The 14211-nt window shown below is 41.6% G+C and overlaps 1 protein-coding gene across 2 annotated transcripts in view; it reads left to right on the forward strand.

Annotated features, from left to right (window-relative positions):
* tprn (taperin) overlaps positions 1-14211 on the forward strand; it is a 102337-nt gene that overhangs the window by 2811 nt on the left and 85315 nt on the right. The gene's annotated exons all lie outside the window — the stretch shown is intronic.

Below are 14211 nucleotides of genomic sequence, written 5' to 3' on the forward strand. Positions count from 1 at the left end.
AGTCATTAGTAAAACATGGTGTAGCATGCAGAGTAATATTCTTTAACCTTAAAGTGAGATCCCTGCTGCCCCTAAAGGAGGTGGCCATGGAAATATTGGATGCGTTGGTTGTCATCTTTCAAAATTCTGTAGATTCTGGAACAATCCTGGCAGATCGGAGGGTGGCAAATGTAACTCCACTATTTAAAAAAAATGGAGGGAGAGAGAAAACAGCAAATTACAGACCGGTTAGCCTAACATCAAAAGTAGGGAAAATGCTAGAGTCTATTATAAAGGGTGTGATAACAGGACACTTAGAAAATATCAGCGGGATTAGTCAAAGTCAGCATGGGTTTATGAAAAACCTACTGGAGTTTTTTGAGTATGTAACTAGCAGAATAGATAAGGAAGAACCAGTGGATGTGGTATATTTGGATTTTCAGAAAGCTTTTAATAAAGTTGCGCATAAGAGCTTAGTGTATGGGATTGGGGGTAGTATATTGACATGGATTGAGAATTGGTTACCACACTGGAAACAGAGTAGGAATAAATGAGTCATTTTTGAAATGGCAGGCGGTGATCAATGGGGTACCGTGGGGAATCAGTGCTTGGGCCTCAGCTACTCACAATATACAACAGTGATTTGGAACCACATGTAATGTTTCCAAGTTTGCAGACGACACGAAACTTGGTGGGAACGTGAGTGTTGTGGAGGATGTTAAGAGGTTGCAAAGTGATTTAGACAGGTTGATTGAAGGGCAAATATATGGCAGATGCAGTATAGCGTGAATAAGTGTGAAGTTATCCACTTTGGTAGGAAAAGCAGAATGGCAGAGTATTATTTCACTGGTGATAGAGTGGGAAATGTTGATGTCCAAAGGGACCTGGGTATCCTTGTACACCAATCACTGAAAGCAAGCATGCAGATGCAGCAAAACAAATGGTAAGTTAGCCTTCATTGTGAGAGGACTTGAGTATAGGAGCAAGGATGTCTCACTGCGGCTGTACAAGGCCTAGAGTTTTGTGTGCATTTTTGGTCTCCTTACTTAAGAAAGGATTTTCTTGCCATAAAGGGAATGCAGCAAAGGTTCACCAGACTGATTCCTGGAATGGCTGGATTGTATTTTGAGGAGAGATTGGGCTGACTAGACCTGTATTCACTGGTGTTTAGAAGAATGAGAGGGAATCTCATTGAAACATATAAAATTCTGACAGGGATGGACATGCTGGATGCAGGGATGATGTTTTCTCTGGCTGGTGGGGATCTGGAAGAAGTGGTCACAGTCTTAGGTTATGGGGTAGGCCATTTGGGACAGAGATGAGAAATTTCTTCACTCAGAGGGTGGTGAACCTGTGGAATTCTCTACCACAGAAGGCTGTGGAGGCCAATTCATGAATATACTTAGGAAGGAAATAGATAGATTTCTGGACTATAAAGGCATCAAGGGATATGGGGAGGGAGCAGGAGTATGGCGTTGAGATAGAGGACCAACCATGATCATATTGAATGGTGGAATAGGGTTGAATGATCTACTCCTCTTGTTTTCTATGTTTCATTATCCCCCCCAACTCCTACCCGATCCTATCCCATGCACTAGAGTGATTGTTAGTTAGGTCCCACATTATACTAGTCTTGTGCTGAGTGCCCACGGCTAAGATAGATGACATTCTCACTTTTCATTTTCAAAAATACTGTTATGGAGAAGTAAATATCTGGATTAGTGATTTATATCAAATGAGCAATAGGGTGAGGAATGTAAACAATCTGTTAGCTCTTCATGTCCAATAAGACCTTTGTGGTCAGCAATCCTCAAAGAACAGGCGACAACGTGGGGGAAAACGTTTTTTCATTGCGAGCTGTTAGGGCCCAGAATGCATTAACTGAGTGTGACGGAGGCAGATCTTGTGGCTTTAAAAAGGGAATTGGATAATTATTTCAAGAGAAGTAATTTGCAGGGCTACAGGGAAATGGCAGGAGAGTGGGACTAGCTGAGTGGCTGCAAGAGAGGGGGCATGGACACAATTGGGTGAATGGCCTCCTTCTGTGCTGTTACCATTCTATATGACTCTATATAAGCCTCAAAGACTCATAGCTATTGACAGCACAGAAGGAGGCCATTCAGCCCTTTGTGTCCACGCCAGTCAGCAAAGATCTGACTACACTAATCCCATTTTCCAGCGCTTGGCCTGTAGCCCTCAAGGCTATGTCAATGCAAGTGAATATCTAAATACTTCTTAAATGTTATGAGAGTTTCTGCCTCTACCACCCTTTCAGGCAGTGAGTTCCAGACTCTGACCACCCTCTGGGTGAAAAAATTCCCCTCAACTCCCCTCTCAGTCTTCCTTAAATCTGTGTCCCCTGGTTATTGATGTTCTATTAATAGCGTCCTGGTAAATCTCCTCTGCACCCTCTCCAGTACAATCACATCCTTCCTATAATGTGGTGACCAGAACTGCACGCAGTACTCCAGTTGTGACCTAACCAGCATTTTATACAGTTCCAGCACAGCCTCCCTGCTCTTGTATTTTATGCCTCAGCTAATTAAAGGCAGGTACCCCATATGCCTTCTTAACCACCTTATCTACCTGCCCTGCTACCTTCAGGGATCTGTGGCTATGCGCACTAAGGTCCCTCTGATCTTCAGTACTTTCCAGGGTCCTACCATTCATCATGTAATCCTTTGCCTTGTTAGCCCTCCCCAAGTGCATTACCTCACGCTTTGCTGGGTTGAATTCCATTTGCCACTGCTCTGCCCACCTGACCAGTCCATTGATATCCTCCTGCAGTTTACGTCTCTCCTTACTGTTTACCACTCTACCAATTTTCCTGCCATCTGCGAACCTCTTGGTCATTTCACCTACATTTAAGTCCAAATCATTTATGCACACCATAAACAACAAGGCCTCCAGCATCAAGCCCTATGGAACCCCACTGGAAACATACTTCCAGTCACAGAAACATCCTTCTACCAACATCCTCTGGTTCCCGCCTCTCGGCCAATTTTGGATCCAACGTGCCACTTTGCCTTGGATCCCATGGGCTTTTACTTTCTTGACCAGTCTGCCATGAGGGACCTTATCAAAAGCCTTCCTAAAGTCCATGTAGATCACATCATTACCCTCATCAACACTCCTGGTTGCCTCCTCAAAGAATTCAGTCAAATTTGTCAAACATAGCCTTCCCGTAACAAATCCATGCTGACTATCCCTGATTAATCCATGTTTCTCCAAGTGCAGATATATTCTGTCCCTTGGAAATCTTTCTAGTAACTTCCCCGCTACTGAGATTAGACTGACATGCCTGTAATTTCTTGGTCTATCCCTTCCTCCCCTTTTTTTAATAATGGGACAATGTTAACAGTCCTCCGGTCCTCTGGCACCTCACCTGTGGCCAGAGAGGATTTGAAAATTACTGCCAGGGCCCTTGATATTTCTTCCCTTGCCTCCTTCAACAGCCTAGGATACATCTCATCCAGACCTGTGGATTTATCCATTTTGCAGGCTGCTAAACCCGCTAGTACCTCCTCCCTCTCCATGATAATTTCCTCTAATGTTTCACAGTCCTCCCCTGACGTCTATACCTGCGTTGTCCTTTTCCATTGTGAAGACTGACGTAAAGTATTCATTGAGGACTGTACCCACATCTTTCGGGTCCACACACACATTACCTCTATGGTCCTTAATTAGCCCTACTTTTTCCCTAGTTATTCTCTTGCTCTTCATATAATTAAAAAAAAACCCTTTGGGTTTTCCTTTATTCTACCCACCAATGCTTTCTCATGCACTCTTAGCTTTTCTAATTTCCTTTTTAAGTTATCCCTGCATTTTTTATCCTCCCATAAGGACTCTGCCATATTGAGCCCTCCATATCTGCCATAAGCTTCTCTTTTCTTAACCCTAACCTTTATGTCCCTTGACATCCAGGCTTCTCTGGACTTGGTCCCCACACTTTGTCTTTATGGGAACATTTTTGCCCTGTACTCTCGCTATTTTCTTTGAATGCCTCCCACTGCTCTAACACAGTTTTATCTACAAGCAGATAACCCAGTCCACTTGGCCAAATCATATCTCATCTTAGTAAAATTAGCCTTTCTCCAGTTTAGAACTTTTATTCCCGGGCCAACCTTATCCTTTTCCAAAGCGATCCTAAATCTAGCTGAGATATGGTCACTACCTCTCAAATGCTCCCCTACTGAGATGCCTTCCATCTGCCCGGGCTCATTTCTGAATATTAGTTCCAGAATTGCCCCCTCCCTTGGGCTTTCTACGTACTGGCTGAAAAAGGTTCTCCTGGATGCAGCTTAAGAATTTTGCTCCTTCCCTACCTTAAACACTAAAACTATCCCAGTTAATATTTGGGTAGTTGAAATCTCCTACTATTACTGCCTTACTATTCCTGCACTTTTCTGAAACTTGATTACTCATTTGATCCTCTAGCTCTTCCTGACTGTTTGGGGGTCTACTATTATTATCTGGGCAGTATCTGATTTGACCCATGAAGGGGAATATTTTGAGTTTAATTTAGATAATGACTGCTTTTACCAGGAATAACCCTGGAGCCTCTCAAAGTTCATCTTTGTTGGCCACTTCAGAAATCGCAATCTTATTTGAAATGCAGATGCTTTTTTTTTAACCCGTCTGAACAGTTTGCATTGCTTTTGCTGCATGACTTCCTGAGAGATATTGTTTCAGAGCAGCCGGAAACTGGAACTGAGCAAACTTGCCACTGTACACTATGCATTTCCACACTGTCATTCTTGTGGGATTTTTTTAACTGATTCATGGGATGTAGGCATCATCGGAAGAGCCAGCATTTATTGCCTCATTCCCTTGAAGCCTATTTAATCTGTGTAGTATAGGTGCTCTCACAACAGGGGTCAACATTTTTTTTATTTTTTACAGCTCTTTTCAAGAATTTTTCAGGGACTACACTTTAGTTTTCAGGGGCTCCTTGAAGGTAAAGCAGACCAAAAGATCTAAGTAAGTAGCCAAACCTTTCACGATGCAAGAATTTGCAAACTTGCTCTATGCCTCCATTAAAGGATATTAAAGAATGGAGCGACTCGGTGCTGGGCACGAGTCCAAAAAGCCAACACAATTAAACAATTTTTCTTCATTCACCCCCTCCCACTGCACCATGTCGACCTCTTCCTGTGGCTGATATTAAAATGCACTTATGGTTGGGCTCTTCTGAATTGTCTAGACTCCCAACTTTTTCTACACATCAAAATGAAAAAAGAAAATACATGCTAACCGGCAGCTAGGAAAGCTTGTATACTGAGAGACGGTTCTATAGCAGAAGTGTTTAAAGAAAAGCTTAAGGGGAACAAAAAAAAATGGGATTTCTCCCGCAATATTTTTTCTCCCTCTCCCCTAGATCTCTACTTTAAAATTTACTTGCAAAATAACTTATTGGGCAAATATAGAAGAGGAAGAAAGCCATTAGAAAGGATTTAACTTTTTCCTTTTTATTTGGTTATTGTTTCAGCAGTACTTTGTCAACTCAAAGCCAAGCCCAGGAAGAGTGTTTTAGAAGGAAAAATTAAGACCTATTTAATAGAGTTGGTAACTTCTATCCATAAAGAAATAAAATAAGCTGTAACTGTGAAAGTGAACAGTGTTGCCTGTTGCCCAGGTACCCTCTCTCCTTCTCTGTCTTGCCCTGAGAGGCCCTCTTGCCCCCCCCAATCCTCCGTCTCCTTCCAGTGTCACACTCTCGCTCCCTCTCTCTCGCAATCAGAGCCACTTTACCTGTACTGGGTCGATGGCCATCTTGGCCTCCCTTTCCCCTCTGGATCTGCTGGTGACAATGCTGAGATCCCAATTCTCTTTTTCTTTTATATTGAAATAAGAGGATTGTTGTAACTGGGAGAGGAGTAGGAAGGGGACTATTTACTTTTAAATAATTAAACATAAGCTTACCTCAGTCCATCAGCCTTGGCAGCTGCCAGAAGCAGCTCCCTTTCCTGCTCAATAAAAAGCACACAACTGGAAAAGAATTTTAATTCGTCAATTTCACTTTGTTGCCCATAAGGAAATTAATTTTGGGTGCAATGTTTATATGTTAAAAAAATTGCATAGAAATGAATAAAATCAATAAAAGAAAGAAAATTACCCTAACACAGAGATCTAACTTTAATTAAAATATGCACTGGAATAGTTTTTACTACACTAAAATAATCAGTCAGTGAGTCCCATCCTGAGTACATATCCTCATCATACATCAAACTCCTGTTAAAAGCCCTGATAGAGAAGGGCACAAATGAGTTCAGGAATCGATTTGTCCTGCACTTTAGGCTTTGTAGCCTTTTCCCTGAACACTTTAAGCAGTCATACTGAGACAAGGGGTGATTCTCATTGGTCATGACTCCCTACTTTCGTCAAAATTCTTCGAGAGTAGACTTCGTCAAGAAAAGAAGAAAAATAAATAATTCTAGAGGGAGGAAAAGTGTCAACTATCCATTGACTCCCAAGTTCTCAGGTCTTGCTTGAAAGAGAATTGTCTGTTTCTTTCTTTTTCCCTTCAACTTGCTGAAAAGTTTGTTTTTTGGTTTTGATTCTCCTGTCTTCCCACGCTTGGTGCTCCAGCTGTTCCATTCACAGGTTCCCTCTCTGCTGCCCCTCCAAACATTGTTTCTGGTGAAGCAACAAGAGCAGGAGGAAGGGAACCTGTGATTGGAGGAGGAAGCATAGGAGAAACAGAATCTGTGATTGGAAGAGCAGTTCCTCACAGGCTCTGTCCGCCCCTCGCTTGCTGCTTCTCCAATGAAACTCTGCATTGTTTTCTGGCTCTCAATGAGACATTTGTGCCTGCAATTGCTCGGACCTATTTGGACAACGGAGGAGCCATAATGAAAGGTAATATTGTATGGGGGTGACCTTTCTTGAATTTTTCGCCTCATTGTTGCTTTCTTGCAGGCTACTTGTGACATTTCAAGCTGTTGCCCTTCTGTATTTTGACCCCAGTCCCACAGTGCTGTTAGGAAGGGAGTTCCAGGATTTTGACCCAGACACTGAAGGCACGGCAATATAGTTCCACATCAGGATGATATGTGGCTGAGAGGGGAAATTATGAGTGGTGGTGTTCCCTTGCATCTGCTGCCCTTGTCCTTCTAGGTGGTAGAGGTCACGGGTTCAGAAGGAGCCTTGGTGAGTTGCTGCAGTGCATCTTGTATCTCATACACACTGCCGCCACTGTGTGTCGGTGGTGGAGTGAGTGAATACTAATGAAGATTTCTGCCTATTTATTGTAGGATGAACTGTTAATAAGGCCAGAATGGAACTTGTGTGATGCTCGGTCACCATGATAGTAAATCTGTCGCTAGTGGTTAGAAAAATTGGATTTCACGAAAGGGCCAAATAAACGGAGGTCATCTTGGAGGACTGCAATCTGAATTAAAATATTGAGGTTTTTTATTTCCTTCTGTCAAGTTCGGGTTTAGAATCTCCCTGTGTAGAAACTTTCCTTTGGTACCATTTATTCAGAGTATTACAGGGAATCTCACCATGCTGCTGTTGGAGTTCTCAGCTAGACATTAGCACGCACAAAATACCAAGTGCTCTTAGTCCATTATTCCTAGGCTTAACATTTGCATTGAGATGACCTGTACATGATGGATGGGTTACTAAGCATGTGGCATAACAATGGATGAGGTGCCAAGAATGTTTGCAAGTGAGAAATTTGCACAGGGCCTTTTCGTACACCTAAGTGTGAGGGCCAGGTACTGGGGCATATTTTACTTTCACAGGTATTGGGTATATGCTGGGGAAATGCGTCATCATGTTGTGAGGAGTGGGTATTGGGATATAAGATTTACATTTTGGGGCTGAGTATCGAGCCTGTGGTATGCCTAAGTCTAAAAGTGGGGTGCTAATATTGAATTCTTTGCTGGAAATACTTCATAATTTTTTAAGATTATTATGCTGATACATTGTAAATTAGTAACCCAGATTTAGTAATAAGGAAGTTATCTCCAGTTCCTTATCTTCTCACTCTGCCTCTTGCTGTTTGACCAGTGTGTTTTGGTATGGAAAGACAGTTTATCCTTTCCATTGCCCAACTTTTTGAATATTTATGAATAAAACTATTCTGAAAATGTCTAAAAGTATAACTTCAGAGGTTAGTGGAATGATTTTGACAGTCATTTATTTAAGGGCAGTTTATAAGCTTTACATTTCACCAGTTGCTCAGAGGCAAGTGGATTTCAATATAAAAAATGTGAGCTTGCTATTATCCTGTGTACCTAATCACTTGGATGACATGATGACGATGAGTCATCTGGTGGGGCTAAAAGTCATTTCTGTTCATCGTATGTGACCAAAGCTTCAAGTGCAAAGGCCGCTTCCCATTGGGCTAGCATAAATAACTGAGGTGTGGTTTCCTGGTTTGACTCTGTGTAAGCCATCAGCAGGTATGAATAGATAATTTAAGATTTGAAATGGCTCTGGAGCAAGACTGTGTAAAGTGTGACCTTCAGTTTGACATTAACCTGACAATGTGATGTTGCAAAGCTGAAAGTTTAAACTAATGTTCTTGGTGCTGTGTAGCTGTCCATTTGGTATTGTAATTAGGAAGGTAAACCCAAGACAGAAGAAAGGGATTTGAGGGGTTTGTGATGGGGTGCAGTGTATAACAAATGAATATGTCTGTTTCTCTAATTTGTAATGCATCTGGAACATAAAAAATGGAGATCAAACTCACTCTGACAGGCAGCCAGAAGGATTAAAACCTATTACCACTCAAGACCCAGACCCCTGGGTTGCCCTGTAAGCTGCTATTTAAGGCATACTTCCTATTGCTCGATATTACTGCACACTGTCAACAATATATGATTGTGTAACTGAGTAAAACAATAAAAAATAAGCATCTCTTACCTGTGTTTTGATATGAAAGACAGGACATTATCCTTCTTATTCCCTACATGTTTAAGGATTTGTGAATAAAATCATTTGTTCTGAAAATGTCTCAAAAGTTTTACTTCAGAATCTAGAACAATGATTTCCATGCACAGAATCATTTTTTCAGAAGGAGTTTCATAAGCCTTACATTTGTTGACACATCTCAATGCTGATAAGTGAGGGAGTTCATTTGGACAGGAAGGGTAAGGTGGCCACGTACTTTTTGGAAAATAAGAGCCTAACTGGGGTAGAGCAGCAAAGGGATCTCAGAGTATAACACACCAATCAGTAAAAATAGTGATGCAGGTTAGTAAGATCCTTAAAAAAAAAGGCAAGCAAACCACTGCGGTTCATTTTGAGGGATAGTATTGAAAAGCTGAGAAGTTATGTTAAATTATCTGGAACTTTGGTTAGATTAACCTGTGAACATTTCTGTTCTCTATTATAAAAATGATAGAGGCACTGGAGAAGGTGCAAAAAAGATTTACAAAGATAATATTAGAAATGAGAGGTTATACCTATCAGGAATGATTGAACAGGCTTGGACTCTTTTCTCTAGAAAACAGAAGGCAGAAGGGAAACTTGACCTGATCTTTAAGATTATGAAGATTTGTAGAGAAATGCAAGATACTTATTAATAAATCCAATCGGGAATTGTGGCGAAACTTAACCAGAGAGTGGTGAGAATGTGGAACTAGCAATAGTTGAGGCACATAACATAGATTAATTTTAAGGGGAAACGGGATAAGAATATGAGGGAGAAAGAAATAGTAGGATATGCTGATCAGGATAGATGAAGGGGTCAATGAAGCATAGAAGGAAGTGCATGTGGAGCATATTCCAGCAGAGAACATTTGGGCTGAATGGCCTGTTTCTGTGCTGCATGTTGTGTATGTCAGGCTGAATCATGGTGGCACTCTGGGTTGGGGACTTGCCCTGCCAGAGAAGAGGCTGCTGAGGGGATAGAAAACATTATGTATTTTAGCCTGACATCCACACCGACTACCTACACCAGAGCACATCGCGAACAAAGGACCATCAGTACTGGTAAAACTATCCCTCTGGCTGTTTGATTTTATTATCAGTATATATTTATTGGTTACATATGTTGTTCATATTGTAAACATTTTAAAATACTTTCGTAATCTTTTACTTAAACTGCAAGGAGATGCATTACAGTTCCATTAGGCTGCTTCTACTTTTCAGAATGGGCAGTGTAAGCATAAAGCATGGTAAAGCTTGCAGATTATTTTAAGGAAATGTAATTGCTGTGGTGTGTTTGGTTGTGTTGGTACAAGTTGTAGTGTTGCTTGGCCTAAATAGCCAAGTGGTTATGGTACTGGGTTTGTAACCCCAACATCGAGAGTTCAAATCTCACAATGGCAAACTATGAAACAATGTAACTTCATCTGAAACAGATGGAAACGGGTTTGTACTCACAAGAGTTAAAAATATTCAATGACCCTGCCACTACTGCTAGGCTTGGCCTAAATAGCCAAGTGGTTATGGTACTGGGTTTGTAACCCCAAGATCAAGAGTTCAAATCTCACAATGGCAAACTATGAAAAAAAGAATGTAACTTCATCTGAAACAGATGGAAACAGGTTTACTCAAAAAGAGTATCAATGTTACACAAGCTTGGCCTAAATAGCCAAGTGGTTATGGTACTGGGTTTGTAACCCCCAGATCAAGAGTTCAAATCTCACAATGGCAAACTATGAAACAATGTAACTTCATCTGAAACAGATGGAAACAGGTTTACTCAAAAGAGTATCAAGAGTTCAAATCTCACAATGGCAAACTATGAAACAATGTAACTTCATCTGAAACAGATGGAAACAGGTTTACTCAAAAGAGTATCAAGAGTTCAAATCTCACAATGGCAAACTATGAAACAATGTAACTTCATCTGAAACAGATGGAAACGGGTTTGTACTTGAAAGAGTTACAAGTTGTAGTGTTGTTTTGCTAGAGGGATCCAGCCAGCACTTGTATGAATGTGCACAGGCACACATGCTTTGGATTGTGTGTAATTGAGTGTCTGAGATTCTGCACTTTTGCTATAATGATTTGGGTCCTCTGCTCATTCCATCTGTGGCCAATTCTGGCTTTGTTTCAGGTGTTCATGTCTTATGCTGTTAGCTGCGGCATGTGTCATTGTTTAAATCAACTACTGGAAATTCAAAAGCATTTCTTTCCTCCTCAATTAGAGCTTGCTGGAAGGGGCAGGTGGTGGGATAAATGTTAAAATGAGTCAAAGTTCTATTTTGTTTTAGTGAGACTGCTGCCAGCTCTTGTAGCTAGGTGCCATAAATTTTTCCAATTTTCCATTTATTGGACACTGTCTCCTTGTTAATTTTGCTGACCATTATAATTCTGTTCAACAGAACTTCATTAAAAAATTAAACAATAATTTGGAGCAATTCCATTGAAAAGCACTCTTGCCCTAGGGATCTGTAAGATGTCGAACCAGTGTGGATTTGGCATCTCTTGCAAAGCAGTTATTATCCAAATATAACCCCAAAGTTGATGCTTAGTATAGCAAAGAACCTGACCAGCAAAGTCTGCTACAGCCTGGAACTCCTGGCCTAAAGCAAAAAGAAAGAGCTTGCATTTGTAAAGCGCCTCTCACGACCTCAGGTTGTCACAAAGCACTTTACAGCCAGTGAAGTACTTTTGAAGTGTAGTTACTGTTATAATGTAGGTAAATGCACAGCCAATTTGTACACACCTGGATCTCCAATTGCCAATGTGATAGCAACAACTTGCATTTGCATAGTGGTCTGCAGCGGTTCAAGAAGGCAGCTCACCACCACCTTCTGAAGGGCAACTAAGGTTGGGCAATAAATGCTGGCCCAGCCAGCGAAGCCCACATCCCATGAATGAAAAAAATAGTGCCTTTAACATAATGAAACACCCCAAGGCACTTCACAGGAATGTCATCAAACAAAATTTGGCAGTGAGCCACAGCGAGATTTTAGGGTTGCTGATCAAAAACTGGGGCAAAGAGGTAGATTTTAAGGAGCATCTTAAAGGAGAAAAGAGGGAGGGAATTCCAGTGCTTAGGGCAGTGATAGCAGAAGGCATAGCTGTGATTAAATTTGGAGATGTGTGATAACCCAGAGTTGCAGGAGCATAGAGATCTTGAAAGTTTGTAGACTGAAGGAAGTTACTGAGATAGGGAGGGGGCGAGGCTATGGAGGGATTTGAAACCAATGATTAAAATTTTAAGATTGAAGAGTTGCCAGACCAGGAAGCACTGTAGGTCAGTAAGCACAGGTGATGGATTAACTGGACTAAGTGTGAGTTTGGATGCAGGCAGCAGATTTTTGGATGAACTCAAATTTATATAAGGTGGAAGGTGGGAAGTTGGCCAGAAGAGCATTGGAGCAGAGGGAACAAAGGCATGGATGTGAGTTTCACCAGCAAGAACATGGTTTGTGTCAGGCAAAGATAGAAATGGAAGTAGTCGGTCTTGATGATGATATGGATTTATGATCAGAAGCTAATCTCAGAGTCAAATACAATACCGAGATTGTGAACGGTCTGGTTCAGCCTCAGACAGTTGCCAGGGAGAGGGATGGAGTCAGTTGCTAGAAAATAGTGTGTGTGGCAGGACCCAATTTCCTTAGTTGTGCTACCAATTGTTGTACACCCATGCCCTAGTATGTGTACAACACACTCATGTTTTATCTGAAATGTCAGCCCTGTGCTTAATTGTCCAGAGTGGGACTTGAATCCATGACCACCTGTTTCAGAGGCAAGAATGCAGTGAGCCTAAGTAAAGACCTCTTCTATATTTTAGACTCTGGTGAAAAGATGACTGATTTGTTCACAATTTTGATCTGCTCACACTGCTTAGAGAATTTGTGAGCAATAGGAAGTATTATCATGAGTGCTGTTGTTCTGATAAGCCTCTTCACCCTCTTTGTTTCACCTTTTTAAATTAATAATTGAGAATTGTGTTGGAATGTAGAGTTTAAATGCCTTTTTCCTGCTGAAAGGTCATCAGCAATCAGAGTTCACATTTTTCTTTCCTCACTGCCGTTTTGCAGAACTAAATTGCAACAAACTAATTGTCAAAGTAAGATGGCTCTTCAGCAGCCCCTGGATTCTCAGGTTAATGTGCAGCTAGCTGTAGTACTTCCTGCAGAACCTGATGACCCTAGCTCCCAACCTTTATAACTGCTTCTCCTCTTGTTTGAAAATAACCAGCCCTGACTTCCGTAATTGAGTCAGGAATATGTTGACTCTTTCTGCCGAGTACACAAAGGTTCCTAGCACTTTGTCCAACATTGGGTTGAATTTTGAGGTTTGCAGATGCTTCTCCCACATGTTGAGTACATAGGGACCCCTCTAGCTGCTGTTCCAGATACGTGTGAAATATTTCTGGAGTCTACCGAGTCTACTAGCGGTTATTAATTGCTGAGACCCCTTCCTGTGCTAGGACATATTGAACCTCCCGAGGGCCGCAGGGATCTTCCTCAAAAGAGCCCCACTGGCTGACAGCCCAAAGCACTCCCGTTGACACAGGACTTCAAAAAACCCCCACACATTTGTCTGAAATTCTGTAACCCTCCTGGAATATACTCTACACCCTACAAACTGACAACAGTTCCCCTCTCAATTCCTGGTTGACTGCAACATCAACTGCAACCTGGTAACTGACCCTAATGGTCCCAGGTTTCAACCTTCCACAGAAAATCTGGACAACCCTCAACCCCTTGAGGATGGGCCAGTGGTCACTTCCTCCACAAGTGGAACATGAGGAACAGAAATTGTGACTGTGGCCATCCATGTCAGACCGTTGCCCGCATACTGAACTTCTGCCCTGAGAAATCCATTCCTGGTGGTGTCGCAATCATTCACACTGCGTCAGCTGAAACCATTGAATGGATTGCTAACCTCAACACCAAACTGTAACTGTTTCCCCAGCCATACGAATAATAAAAATGTACATCAATATGGACACAATCTTTTCACTAAATTATCGTAAGGTTTAGGTTACTGAATCCTTGCAGATGCTCCTCCCACATGTTGAGTACATAGGGACCCCTCTAGCTGCTGTTCCAGATACATGTGAAATATGCATGAAAAAGGACATTTATCACTTTTTTAATGTGCTGTGCAAGGATTGTTGGTTTTGCTGACATTGTGTTGAAAGGAGGCTTGTTTGTGGTTGCGTGACTGTGCACAGAATAGAAATGCTGAGACACTATTTTACATGTTATTTTTATGTCTCTGGAATGCTCCTTGGTAGTCTTGTAACCTAAATACTTTGTCATTTATTTGGGTAACTTTGTGCTTATCACTTGTCTTTTCTCCCTCCCCAAG

This window comes from Carcharodon carcharias, chromosome 8 (assembly GCF_017639515.1).
Source record: "Carcharodon carcharias isolate sCarCar2 chromosome 8, sCarCar2.pri, whole genome shotgun sequence".
Classification (NCBI taxonomy): domain Eukaryota; kingdom Metazoa; phylum Chordata; class Chondrichthyes; order Lamniformes; family Lamnidae; genus Carcharodon; species Carcharodon carcharias.